We start from the raw sequence: 14,510 nt of genomic DNA on the forward strand, positions 1-14,510 counted from the left end.
GTGAGATAGCGTGTGTGAATGGCTTGTGAGGAAAACGGGGGATGTGTTTTGCACTTTCTCAGCCTTTTATGAATGTCCTGATGACCTGATATCAGTAGATCTGGGTGTATCTTTGCTAACAGCTTCTATGGTATCTGCCGTGTTAGAGTTGTATCACTTCAACGTTCAGTTCCATAGTGTTTGGATAGATCCAGGAGCGATGTCTCTACAGTGACTGTGCTGTTTATCACTTTGGTAGATTGAACATTATTGCCTTGTTTCCTTTCCAGTGCTAAAGGTGGATCTCGGTGTAGTTAATTACTCTTTCAAGACTAGAATATCGTTTATAAATGCCCCGTTGTGAAGATGTTTCTGTACACGTCAATAGGAATAGTTTTACATTCTTCGCTTTCTGTAACGCAGTGCCGAATGAAGTGTTGTTCATGGTCAACTTATTGCCAAATGCGGAAATGGTTGATGATGCAACTGAAGTTTGTGAATGTTGAAAGAAGAAGCGAATCTGGTGTTGTTCCGATGAAGTCGGTATTTAGAATGGTTTTGAGAAGGTGACGTTTTTATTTCATAGCAGGTGCAAAGCTCTGTGCTGTTTCCAGTACATTCCTCATTGGTCTGAAAGGCGTTGTTCATCAAAATTGTGTGTGGAACAGTTCTTTACAGCTAGAATGAGATAAGATGGCAGTGTGAAAGCTCATTTATCCATCTCTGATTTCCTGTATCCCTGTGATGTACGTTTCCTTCATTGTGATTTTCTCATGTTCTGGTCTGCATTTCTTGGATGTTGATGGTTCATGTTTTCAATTTCTGACGAATGTGTTACATGTACACGTGCCTTGTTCACGTCAGCCACTGAGCTGGGTATTTTGGGAGAGTCAGAGCTGGTGTGGAATGGCGGAGATGTATGGGAAACTCTGCTCTGTTCCTTTTTTATTTCTCTGCTCTGTTCCTTTTTTATTTCTCTGCTCTAGGCGTAAACCTGAGAAGGTTGTCAGGTCCATCAGAATTGCAGAAAGGAGGGAGTTGTTTCCCTGCTTTGATTGTGTGAAGCGGTCAAGGCTGAGGCTTGGGTGTATTTCTGCTTCAAAACGATGGCAGTGAATGAAATGCTGCAGTATTGTCCGACAGAAGTGCAGGAATGTGGCTGATGTCCGTGGTGCTGGAAATGTGAGAGAGTTTGGAGTGCAGTGCGTGAGAGCTTGGCGGAGAGCTTGGAAAGTTGTTGGGGTAAGGAAGCTCTGTGTGGCCTCTTGGAAGCAAACCTTCTTGTCTGGATTTCCTTTCACATCTGGTGCCAATGCCTGCAACTGTTTCTGCTACGATCGTGGTTTCTTTGTCCTCAGAGGCAGCATTGTTTCCGCCATGTGGAGTATCAGGCAAACAGCGTGTATGTAGAGCAGGCCTGAGAAGGGCAGGAGGTAGAATGCAGCTGTAGGCACTGACTTCTGTGATGCTGAAGCCAAAGGAGAGCAGAAGAGTGTCGTGGGGGAAGGTGTTCCGTGAAAACACTGACCTAGGGCCATAGCAGACTTAGTGCTGCCGTATTACACCTGCGTGTGCACCTGCATGCATGTCTCTGATTTCTCTTGGTTTCCTTCACACCCAGTGCCATATGACTTGATGTCTTGTTACCAATTCACAAGAAATGAAAACAAGGACGCTGCTGCCCACCGCACCACTGAGGCTGACGCCCTCACTCAGTGAGTGCTGCGACTGTGGCGGCTCCCAACTCCCTCCCTCCCTGCTCGCCTCTCGCCGTGTCTTTGACTCTCCCTGTTATCACATTTCTCCTTTCCTCCCTTCTGTCCTCATCCGCTCAGAACTTTGGTGTTAACACCTCTAATTTTCAGAGTGTTCTTTTACTTTCCACTGTGCGCCTTCAGAGACGGTGCGATACTTGAAGCCTTGTGGAGCTGTTCTTATTGCCACGTGAGATGTGTTTGCACTTTCACTGTCGCCTTACAGTTCGTTCTGTATCCTTGCACGCTGATGCCTGCAGCATCGAGTGCTGTGCTCCTGTTAACAAATGAAAATCCATGACAGTGCTGTCTGAAGAACACATACGCATGTATTTCTCTGATTGCACCTCATCTCTCAGCACTTCTTCCTTTTCTTTTCCCTCTCTGCTCTTTCTCCCTGTGGAGTTTTCTGTCCTCGGGACTCAGAGCTCCGTCTTGCAGCAGACTGTGTGTGATGCCCTTTGCTGAGGGGGCGCAAACCCAGGCTCTGTTGTCAGCACTGATGTTGGGGTGGAATTTGAGAGGTGTGAGTGTGCTTTCGGCTGCATTTTGCTCTACCGAGGCTTTCTGTCTTTCATTCTTTCTGTTACACATCTTTTCACCTGCTACATAAAACCCGTGTCCTTCTGTTAACGTGAGAGGTTCTGAACAATACTTTTAATGGTTTTCAGGGTCTGCTGTTTTCCTGATAGGCTGTGTGCTTATTGAGTCGTATGAGATTGTCCTTGTTGGGGAAACGTTGCTCGAATAGACTTCCTCAATTATCTTTGTCCCAAAGGAAACAGAGGAGAGCCTTCAGCGCTCTTTATTTGGTGAGAAGAAGAGTGTAGTGGGGAATACCTCTGTGCTGCTCTCTAAGCACCAGACTTTGCAGGTTCCTTTTTATCCTAACTTCCCAATCACTCTTCCCTTCCTTCTTTCCTTATTGGCTGAAATACTCAGAGGATTAGAGAAACTTCCCAGTTCCTCTGGTACGCGTTCCCCATTGTATGTGTCCTATGAAGCCTGTGCTTTAAGTACAAAGTCGATAAGTTTATGTTGTCTATAGACCTTTGTAACTAAAATCTTACTTGCTGAGAGCATACATGCCGAGTGGAAATGAATTGGCACACGTTTGCACAATGACTTTTGAGCAAGGGCATCTCGTTCATGAGCCTCTGCATGAATGATTTTATTTGCATGGCATCTTCAGGATTCTTTCATCTCAGTCCTGAAACAGCATCTTGATGTCTCTGTGTAAAACTGAAGATGCAACTGAAGATACCTCCTGTACCCTTGTTACAACGTTTATGTCATGTCATTCTATGCCATAATGTGTTGAGCAAGACGTCTTTCTGTCCGTCCATCCTCAGCTTTATATGCACATCTTAGATAAATGAGCTGGTCAGTTGGTCCTTTCTCAACATCCACAATGATTCCCAGTTTTTCTCTTTGACCTATCAAGGTGGGAGTTGGCTCTGCCTTTGCTAGCAGCCATATGCTATAGTAGCAACAGCCATGTTGCCGAATCCAGACATTTTTTTTCTGCATAGTCTTCATAGAGATGGAAGATCTGGAGGTTCTTATGTTCACACCGGTTTCATTTTACAATTACAGAAGCTAAGTGTTATTGAGTTTATCACAGTTGTTGTATTGTCTTCACCTTCTGAATTTGTCCAAATTATTCTGTGCATTCTTTACCATCTACAGCTCATTCCTTCTCCTTGACAGCTCTGTCCACAGCACCAAGTGATGGAGTTACTCTTTGGGTGGGAATACAGGATCAATAGGGTTGTCATTTAAAGAGCTGGTTAGTTGAGATGCTTTTTGCAAGTCACACCTTTGGTTATTGAGTTACCAATGTGCGAAAGCGTGAAATTTGAGCAAGGGGATGCTCTACTTTTGGCACTGATACAGCATGCTTTCCTTTACCATCTGAGATTGCATTTTACTAGCAGCGTTACCACTGGCGTTGTCCGATTTCTTTTCTCATTTTCTAACACTTGGATATATGAAATAATGACCTCGTGTCGTGATGACAGGGTGGGTATTATGGAGTTCAATCTACTTTTATTTCACACGTGCAGATTATAGATATCTTCTTTCTTTCTTTTTCTGTGTTTTTGTTTCTTCATTTCATTAGGCTTTATGTTGTTTCAGTATATGTCTTGAAGGACTGATACTGGGGCCTCCATGTGGCTGATATCTTTCCAAGTCTGGGTGCTATCAGGGCTTTGACTCTCACAATGCCTTTCCACTCCCCACTTTTCTTCCCGAATTCACACAGAATTTTGCTCCTAATTCACACACAGTGAGTCAAAGACTCGTTATTTCAGGTGGGTTGCAACTGCAGAACGTGTTGAAATGTTTTTACTGTGAGCAGGGAAGCGTTTGCGCTTTGACTGCCACCTTACAGTTTGTTCCATGTCCACCCTAATCTACAGCAGCAAATGAACCGCCTCACTCGTCGGATGGGACTGTGGGGATACTGCTTGTTACCTTTGAAAGTTCATTTGTTGAAGCAGTTTTCATGAGTCTGGTTTTGATACAGTGAAAGTTGATCCAAACTTTATTTTCCTGTTGGAGGTAACAGTTGAATTTTATTATCAGCATTGCTGTTGCTCTTCTACATTCATTGTTTCCTAAGCGTTGGATGGACGAAAGATCTCTATAAAGACTCTGATGAAAGACTGTAAAGTGGAGATACAGGAGTTTGCTTTACCTCTATTTACATGTATAGACCATAAGAGTCTGGTTCTTTCTGATATCCTCTAAAGATTGGAAGATCTCTTGAGACTGCAGGATTGCCTCTTAATGATTCCGTGTATAACGTAGCTGCTTCTCCTTTATTCTGTTCAGAAGGTTTCTGCTGATGCATCATGATGTGTTAAGCAAGGAAATGTCTTTCTATCCTTCTGTGCTTTGATTTTTGTGCAAGAGTTCAAGAAATAGGCTGGGCAGCTGGTCCTTATGTGATGCCTGCCTGTTGTGAAGGTGAAATGCAATCGTCTTCAGTCATAACAGCTGTGTCTGTGAATGGCTTTGGTGTGATGCGTGGGAAAGGCTTGTGGAGGAAAAAGAGGATGTGGCTTACAGATCCCTTGTCTTTTACCTTTGACCTATGAGAATGGAGTTGGGGGTCTTTGCTGTGTCTTTGCTAACTGAAGTATCCTGTGGCAACAGCTGTTTTATAGGTTCTTCCCCTCAATTTCTTTTCGCATAACGTCAGGACAGATCTAAAAGGGATGTTTCTTCAGTAATAATAATGTCCACCACTGCTGTAGGTTTTGTCTTGTTCGTTTCCAAGGTCTGAAAGTGGACCTCAGTGTGGCTGAAAACCCTTGAAGATTGTAATATCACTTATGGATGTGGAAAAGAGGGAGCCATTTCCACACGTGCCTTGAATCTTTACAGCTGTCAAGCAACACTTCGCTACCCTTATCTTCCAGTGAAATGTCACTGAATGAAATGCTCTTGCTGGTGGCTGACATAGAGCCAAATGCTGCATAGCTTTGATGGTGAAAGCAAAGGCTGTGCATCCTGATTGGAGAGTGAAATGCTGATGTAGAGCCTGGGAAATGGCTGGGTCAGCCTGATTTTGTCAGGGCAATGGTTTAATTTCACACCTGGTGCCAGCGTCTGTGCCATTTATGCAGTGGCACCAGTGTCCTGTTGCTGGAGACAATCTGAGTCCTCTGAGAATGAAGCTTTTGCACAAAGCCCTGTACGTGGAGAGATGCTTCCTAGGTAGAATGGTTTGTAATTGCTGTGTGAAACCTCACTTATCCATCCTTGCAATCTTGTGATGTAGTTTCTTCGTATTCATCTTTACATACACAGGCATTTACTTCATGCAAAGGTGTCCCATTTACAGCCGCTGCTTTTACATTTGGAAGTGAAGCATGATTGGAAGTCACTTGACTTGATCTCATTCAGCTGGCGACAGAATTTTGTATATGGGGAAAAAAGAAAGGTCAGGGTCAAAGGGAATGACTCTCAGGTTCTCAGAAGCATTTAATTCAGAAAGATGCCCTTGGTAAGGAGCTTCACTTACAGTTCCTTTCCTTCTGTGTGCCTTACACTTTGCATTGCTGGCAGGGTTGGATGTGTTGCCAATAGCACATGTGCTTGATGTGTACTATGAGACTTAACAGAACTTTAATGACCCCGTGTTTATATTTTGCAGTTTTGCCTTCATTGTTCTCAGTGTCTAAACTGGGCCTCAGTGTAGCAGAGAAGACTGTGATGTATGTTCTTAACTGTAGGACTGATGGAGCTATTTCCATTGCTGTTCTTCACTTTCTTTTCTCATTTCACTATAGAGATGGGGCAGATGGAAGAGTTTCCTTTACTTTGGTTTTATCTCCATAGACCATAGGTGTCCCAGCTCCTTTTGACTTTTTTTTGTTTTTATGATGTGCATCTAGTCTCATAACCTGAAAATGGTTCGTTAGGCTTCATTTTGTTGTTGCCACTTGCGTTTTTGAGAAGTGATGCTGGGGCCTCTATTGATCCTTGAAGACAGGAAGTTCTCTTGTCATTGTAGGCCTGGGTGAGCAGTGTGCATACCTACCTTGACTGTTTACAGCTGTGAATACTTCTGTGTGCTGATGTTTCTGAGGAAACAGCACTGAATGAAGTGCTCTTGCTGTGACGAATGGCCAAGAAGTTGGACAGTGACTGAATGCTCAACAAGGAGGGCTGGAGGCTGATGTTGAACTTGGAGAACAGATTGGATGATGTGGTTTGGGCTGGGTGATGGTTTGATTTCATACTTCAGTGTTGACCTACCAGGGGTGGAGCTGGACATATCTCTGCTAACAAACATGTGTTTGTTATAGCAGCAGCCATGTTACAGGTTCACCAGTTTCATTTATTTCTTGGAGTCCTTGGACATACACATGGCTGATGGCTGAAGAGTTATAAGGCATTTGAAAGGGTTTGTTGTGGTTAATTTTTAGTCACAGCTAGGTGTTAACCTTCAATTTATCGTAGATGTTAGATCAGATTTTCCTTTTTGTCTTGTCCAAACTTCCTCGGCGACCTCTTGGTATGGTCCATGTTTTGAGTTCTTGGAGGTTCCTCCTGTGCCTTGGCTGTCTACTAGCAATCTTTATTACCCTTACATGCACCTAGTGATGTAATCTGCAAATGAAACTGATTCCTTCACGTGTGTTGGATTAAGGATGTTTGTTGTTTATTGCCACGGTCTGAAGATGGTCCTCAACGTGGCTGATAACCCTTCAGGGCTTAGAAGATCTGTTGTAACTGGAGGTCTTGGGGAAGACTTCTACAGGAAGATATGCCTTGAATGGTTACAGCTGTCAAAACAGACTTTGATATACTTGATAGACTTCGATATACTCTGATATACTTGAGTTTCCTAAAAAGTCATTAGATGTTCATGCTGAGTGATGACATGCGACCAAGAACTGTGGCCAGAAGTTGTCCACTGTGTCAATTCTGTGAATGCAGAGAAATGAAGGTGTGCATCTGGGTTTGAATCTGAAAAATATGTGGGTCTACAGGAGGATTGTTGGAATAACGGTTTAATTTGATCTGAACAAAGGCCTGTCCTGTTCAGACTGTTATCTTCATTTCTCTGACCTGAAGGAAATGCTAATAAGTTATTGGTGTTAAAATCTGCATGTAGAATGATGTTACCAATGGGTAGAATGCCTTAAAATACCATCTTGGAATCTCATTCATTTAGCTGTAACTTCGTGTAACATGGTGACGTAGAGCTTCCCTCTTTACATTTCCAGGTCTTTTTCTTCCCAGGTAGGTTGTGCTTTATATTCCCATTTCTGGACAGCGCTTTTGCATTTTGAACTGCTTGTGTCATTTTGCTACAAATCCTTACTTCACGAGGCCTTGAGAACCTGAAGACAGAATTTGATGTTAAGAAAATGAAGCAGAAATTCAAACTGAATCCCTCATGTTTTCTCATAAAATTCATCTTGAGAAAGCATCCCATATTCACTCCTTTACATTCTCAGAGATGAGCAGGACACGCACTGAAGAAATTGATGAGAGCCAATGAATTTTGTTAAAATGATGTCTGCTATATAGTGCAGAGAAAGCCTTTAGGACCTTGCTTGCAGCTGGAGACCTCAGTAACTTCCAGGTGTTGAGTTTCAAGTGTCTGAATTAAAACCGTGTTCGTGGGTCATGCAAGGGTTGCTTCCTTCATTTAACTGTCATTGTTTTGGATGAATATAAGCCAGTATTTGAAACGAACAGGAAGATGTTTGTGCTGGTGCCTGCTTTGGGAAGCTCTTCTTCTAGGCACTTGGGTGAATTGCTCTGCACACAGTGTGTTCCTCAGCCAGTTGACCCAGTTTCAAGATCCGAGTGAAGGAGGAGGGTGGAAGAGTGAGATTACTTGTTGGTAAATGTGGAAATCCATGATACTTGTCGTGTCATGTGTGCGCCGTCTGACCTTGGTGGTGACTCACCATTGAGCTCTTCCAAATCTACTTACCTGTACCACGAGTAGGTTTGAAAAACTGTATGTTTGAAGACTAAATCTGGTGGTTGTAGATCCTATAGGCTCTTTCTCAGGCCTTGAAAGTGGTGTAAGTGTTAGGAATCAAGTCACGGGATTTCCTATTTCACTCAGATGTCTTGATTGAAAATTAGAGGTGGCAAACATTACAAGATTTTGGGGATTCCTTTGCACATCTCTCCCATTTTCCTCAGTCTCCACATCCTCAGGGAGCAGTCAGGAATGGCATCCAAAAAGCCGGAGGTTTGCAGTAGGGCTGTGTCCTCATATCAGAATAGTCCAGTAATGGGTTAGACCTTTTGGGGGGGGTCTAACCCCCAGAACTATGAAGCAGCATGGTATAATTTGTTTGCATGACTGTGTTGGAGAGAAATAGGAGATTCAGGAGTGAAAAAGCTGCAGAGTATTGCCGGTTTCCTCTGGGCAGTGTTACAGACTGAGTGGCAAAGCATGGTGAGATACTCTTAGAATAAAGAGTTCATCATCTGCACTTCCACTGCCACCTTACAGCTCATTCCGTCTCCTTGTCTCCTCCTCCATGTAGTAGCATGAGATCTGTTGATCGTAAGGGCTGAAAATTGATGCTGGTGGTGGATGAGGTCTGCAGTAGCACTCATTATGGGTTAGAAAGTTTTCTTTTCAGTTCTGTTCCCATTACCAGGCAGTGAGCTGATCTTATGGCCTTATGGCCTCTGAATGCACTGCTTGCTGGCAGGATAAACCCACCCACATGCTGACCTTGGTGCAGCTTCAATCTGCCGGGGTTCTTTGTGTGTGTGTCTCTCCAAAGGGAGCAGGTTGTAGCTATTTCTTCTTGAAAATGGTCCTGTTTGTGAGAAAGTGCAGTGTCATTGCGACTGTTCTGTGGAAGGAGGATTGCTGTGCAGTTTCCTGGTGAGAGCCGCAGTGGAATAAGCTTGTGAAGGAGAAACCGAGTACTGCAGGTCAGACCTTTGCATCTTGTAAGGGAATGGTGAGAGCTGCTTCCTTGTAAGATACAGGTCAGGAAATGAAGTATTGCTAGCACCTGTGAATGAGCCCCTGGTCACTGATGGAGTCATCTTTCAGAGCAGTCAGAGCGCAAGCAAAATCCACTGTGTTTGTAGTTTCCAAACTCACTGTCTCAAGCTTGTGCTAATTTATATGGCCATATGATATCCATAGTCATGAACCAAGGTTTGTTGGTTTTCAGAGTCTTCCATTCCGTAATTTCATCTGGCCTCTTCTAAGAGAGATGATGCTGTTGCAGAAATAGGTACCAAGGAAGATAACGTTGCCTTCAAGGGAGTTTTATGCTTTCTATTTTCAGACCATCCCACTCCTGGCATGTGAATTATGTGTCACAGTTCCGGTGTCACAGATAAGCACTGTTCTCCAGAGTTGCTCTGCTTCAAAGCCTTTCTGAGCCCCCATCTTGTGCCTTTTTTGTCATTTTCTTACCCATGAGCCGTCAGCTGTGCTTGAAAAGCTGGCTGATGTGTTGCATATGCCTCAGGCTTTATCATAGGTAACACAATTGTTTCTCTTTACAATTCTCAAAACAGCATGCTGGTAATGGAACTGCCCCAGGGATAGCAGGCATGTGGGTATATTTTCACTGTTCCTACATCATTTTGCTTACCTTTCTCAAGAGAAGCAGTTTTGAAGAGCAGATTGCTGTGTTCAGCCTGTTACAGCAGGGAGCTGTGCTGGTCTCCTGACTTGTAGAAGTGGAAGAATGCACTGATACTGCTGTCATAGTGATGAAGTTTGCTCTGTTCTCCCAGAGTTTTAATCATTCTGAGATACGACAGGAAAGAGGAGCTCCTCGAAGACAGTGGTGTTCAAGGTGGATCGGGTGCTTGCTTCCTACAGCAGCTTTTCTTCGGAGGTACTTTGTTACCGTTGCTGGTTATAGTCATAGAAACAGAATGAAAGAGCTGGGGGAAGACAATCTGCAAGCACTCGCAGAAGCTCCGGGAAGATGTCGGCTAATTGCTGTGCATTGTATCTGTTCTTACCTGTGCTCACCTGTGCTCTGATGCGCAGCGTTTGTCCAGTAAGGAGTTCTCTCGCCGGGCGCTCCACTTCCACGGCAGGGCCGCGCTGTCCGCTTTGCCTCTCCCGGTGCCCGGGAGGAGCAGCGCTGCCGCCTGGCGGGCAGCTGCGGTCAGAGCGGGGAGCGGAGCTTCGGACGGCTGCGGTGGCACCGCGGGGCCTCCGGGTGCCGCTGTTGGCCGCCGCTGCCGCCGCTTCCCGTCCCCGCTGGCTGCTCGCTCTCACGGCTCATCTCACAGCGGACAGAAGAGACTCGGCGGCCGAGCCGGAGCCCGCATCGCTGCGTTCCGACCTCTTTCGGAGCTCGGGACGGGCGGAACTCAGCTGGAAGCGCTGCGGGAGGAGGAAGGAGAGCGGCGAGCGCTGCTTCCAATGGCGGGCGGGCGGCGAAGGAGCCGCTGGAGAGCCGGAGAGGGGCTGCTTCCCGCTTTGCTGCTGTGCTGCTGCTGCTGTCGGGCGGCGCCGGAGCGGCTCCGCTACGCTATTCCCGAGGAGCTGAGCAGAGGCTCGCTGGTGGGGCCGCTGGCGCGGGATCTGGGGCTGAGCCCGGCCGAGCTGCCGGCGCGTCAGCTGCGGCTCAGCTCGGAAAAGCGCTACTTCGCCGTGAACGGGGAGAACGGGAACCTGTACGTGAGCGAGAGGCTGGACCGGGAGGAGCTGTGCGGCGAGTCGGCGTCCTGTGCCGTCAGCTTCGAGGCGGTGGTGCAGAACCCGCTCAACGTCTTCCATGTCGAAGTGGCCATCCACGACGTTAACGACAACACTCCGCGCTTCATGCGAGACAGCATCCAGCTGGAGATCAACGAGTTCACTCCTCCCGGTGCCCGCTTTGCCGTAGGGGTCGCCGAAGATCCGGACGTGGGCTCGAACTCGCTTCAGGGCTATGAGCTGGAAGACAACGAGTACTTTGCGCTGGAGGTGAAGCAGAGCGAGGAAGGCAGCAAGTTCGCGGAGCTGGTGCTGCGCCGGGCACTGGACCGGGAGCGCGAGCAAAGCCTGCGCCTGGTGCTGACGGCACTGGACGGCGGCGATCCTCCTCGGAGCGGCACCGCCCAGCTCCTCATCAACGTCACCGACGCCAACGACAACGCGCCTGTGTTCGCGCAGGAGCGGTACCGGGTGAGCCTGCGCGAGGACGCGCCGCCGGGCGCCGTGGTGCTGCACGTCTCAGCTTCCGACGGCGATGAGGGCACCAACGCCCGCATCACGTACGGCTTTGGGGAAATGCCATCCAAAGTGTTGCAGAAGTTCGCGGTGAACGCCGAGAACGGGACGGTAACGCTGCGGGAGGAGCTGGATTTCGAGGACACGCGGGGCTACACGGTGCTGGTGGAGGCGCGGGACGGGGGCGGGCTGGTGGCTCACTGCAAAGTGCAGCTAGAGGTGCTGGACGTGAACGACAACGCGCCCGAGGTGACACTGACGTCGGTGTCGAGCCCGGTGCCCGAGGACGCACCGCCCGGTACCGTCGTGGCGCTGCTGAAAGTGCGGGACCGGGACTCTGGCGAGAACGGGCGGGTGCGGTGCGAGCTGTCGGGAGAGGCGCCGCTGCAGATCGTGACATCGTCGGGAGGCTCCTACAAAGTGGTGACGACGGGCGCGCTGGACCGGGAGCGGGCGTCCGAGCACCGGGTGACGGTGATCGCCACGGACGGGGGCACCCCGGCGCTGTCGAGCCGCGCGGATCTGGTGCTGGAAGTGTCGGACGTGAACGACAACGCGCCGGTGTTCGAGGAGGCCGCCTACAGCGCTTACGTGCCCGAGAACAACGCGGCGGGAGAGCCGGTGCTGCGCGTGAGCGCGCGGGACGCGGACGCGGGCGCCAACGGGCGCGTGAGCTACGCGCTGGCGGGCGGCGGCGCGGACGCGGCGTTCGTGTCGGTGCGGGCGGAGACGGGCGAGCTGTACGCGCAGCGCTCCTTCGACTACGAGCGGTGCCGCGAGTTCGCCGTGGAGGTGCGGGCGCGGGACGGCGGGACGCCGGCGCGCAGCGCGACGGCGACGGTGCGCGTCTTCGTGCTGGACCGCAACGACAACGCGCCGCGGGTGCTGTGGCCGGCGGCGGGCGGGGCGGAGGGCGGCGGCGCGGGCGCGGGGCCGTTCGAGGTGGTGCCGCGCTCGGCCGAGGCCGGCTACCTGGTGGCCAAGGTGGTGGCGGTGGACGCGGACGCGGGGCGCAACGCGTGGCTGTCGTACGAGCTGCTGCGGGCGCCGGAGCCGGCGCTGTTCCGCGTGGAGCCGCGCAGCGGCGAGGTGCGCACGGCGCGGGCCGTGTCGGAGCGGGACGCGGCCAAGCAGCGGCTGGTGGCCGTGGTGAAGGACCACGGGCAGCCGGCGCTGTCGGCCACGGCCACGCTGCACGTGGTGCTGGCCGAGAGCGTGCGGGACGCGCTGCCGGAGCTGGGCGAGCAGAACGCTGAGTCCGAGTTGGCTTCTGATCTGAACCTCATTCTCGTGGTAGCTCTCGCTTTGGTGTCCTCGCTATTCGTTTTCACGGTCATTTTGGTCGTGTTCTTTAAATGCCGACGCGCCAGGAGCCCCCCCATCTTTCTGACTTCTGATAAGGAACTCTACTCCAGCCTGGGCCCCAAAGCGCCCTTCAATTACTGCAGCAGCACGCTGCCCCTGCCCTATGCCTACGAGGTGTGCCTGGCCTCCGAGTCGGGCCAGAAGGACTTCACGTTTCTCAAACCCGGGGCAGCAGCACTCTCTGACCTTCTTTTGGCGGGGGAAGCCGGTGCAGGTGGTCACTCCGAAAAGGACCCTCCCGACCCTGACAGCTCGTCACAGGTGAGCTGCTCCCTCATGTCCCTCTCTGCAGGTTTCTGCTGTTTCTCTCCTTCCTCACTCGAGCTGTCTAACTCTGTACGTGAGTTTCAGCGAGTTGGGTACTGGGGTGGGTACTGAGGAGGAGCGATGGCACAAAGGTCCTGGGGTCCAATTGGAATTGCCAATGGGTGAACTATCTTCTCCAGTGCCACATTTTACCGCTCCTTTTCTTTCCAAGTGGTGCTTTCAGGAGCTCTGAGGATGTCTCTGTCAATAGCCTGGTGTTCTGTCATGGCGAGGTTGATTTAATGTCTGCAGATCAGACAAAATGTGGGAGATGGAAATGTTGCATCTTCAGTGCCCTTCTTGAGTAGGGACATAGGCTGTACTCAGCTGATTACTGTTGAGAACAGGCACTTTGAATTTAGCTCAAATGTACTAAACTTCTTACAAAATGTGATATGCGTGTTAGATAAATCACTCAGTAAGAGCTTAGACTTGAGAGTATTAGGAAAGAGGCGGTGGCTGGAGGAAAAAAAAAAAAAAAGATTTGGAGCTTATTTCGTAGTTTATTAGTGAAGCGGCTGAAGACTGTTTCAAGGTTTAGCTTCAGAACGGCTGTGGATTTTCTTCTCTTCGGATTATATGTAAGAAAGAAAGGTAACTGGAATTTGCTCGTGTAAGGGCTCGTAAAACAAGAGCTCTGCTTTCAGCGCTGTGAGCCTTCAGAGCCTGCAGGTAGAGGCGCTCCGGAGCACGGAGAAGCAAAACCATTCGGACTGAAGCGCACTGTGCAGCTGCAGTGGGTAAAGCAGGACGTTTTCCTTGGGAATCATCATGAATTCTGCTTCAGAACTCAGTTCTTTTAAAGCAATGATGACTAGCATTGGATTTTATTGACTTGAGGCGCATACTTTTGTCACGTTCTTGGGCTGGTGATAAGCACGTGCTGGTAGTGATACAGTGACAATGATTCCTGACAGTGACTTCTTAGGTAGGAAACTGAGCCGATCTGTTTGATGTTGCTTGCATTCCGTGCTCCTGGCTGCACCTCGGCGGTTAATAGGAGGGTGCGGGGTGAGAACGCGTAACCAGAGGCGATATCCCCACCGGGTGTCGCATCTCCCACGTTGGTGAGGGCGATTTGCAGCCGCTCACGTTAAGCTGCGGGATGGCAGACCATCAGCTTCAACTCTTCGGAGCGATTTGCTCCGGATCCGTGCAGTTTCCATCAATGAACGGGCGTGGGCGCTAATTTCAAGTCAGACCGTTCGTTATCGGCTGTGGGAGGAGCTGCCGCAGCCTGATTTTCACGCTCCCGTTTCAAGCTCCTTTTTTTTTTTCGCTTTCTCATTCCAGTTTCGTGGGTGACAGCGTTCCAACGCTGTAGTAGTTTGAATCCGTTTGCGCGCTCGAAGCGTCGGAAAAAAAATCTCAGTATAAGGAGGTGGTGTGATGACAGCAGGCAGGGAGCTCGGGAAACG

At 49.2% G+C, this 14,510-nt stretch overlaps 1 protein-coding gene and 1 pseudogene across 3 annotated transcripts in view; both read left to right on the top strand.

Annotated features, from left to right (window-relative positions):
• Positions 1-14,510, top strand: part of LOC306951775 (protocadherin gamma-C5-like) — a gene marked incomplete at both ends in the record, with an annotated part of 64,553 nt that overhangs the window by 19,155 nt on the left and 30,888 nt on the right. The window lies entirely within an intron of this gene.
• On the top strand, positions 442-14,397 carry LOC306951671 (protocadherin gamma-B5 pseudogene; annotated as a pseudogene). Its single transcript has 3 exons — positions 442-522; positions 10,249-13,047; positions 14,386-14,397. The product of its transcript is annotated as a protocadherin gamma-B5 pseudogene (transcript).

The sequence above is a fragment of the Tetrao urogallus genome (genome assembly GCF_951394365.1).
Source record: "Tetrao urogallus genome assembly, chromosome: 14".
Lineage (NCBI taxonomy): Eukaryota > Metazoa > Chordata > Aves > Galliformes > Phasianidae > Tetrao > Tetrao urogallus.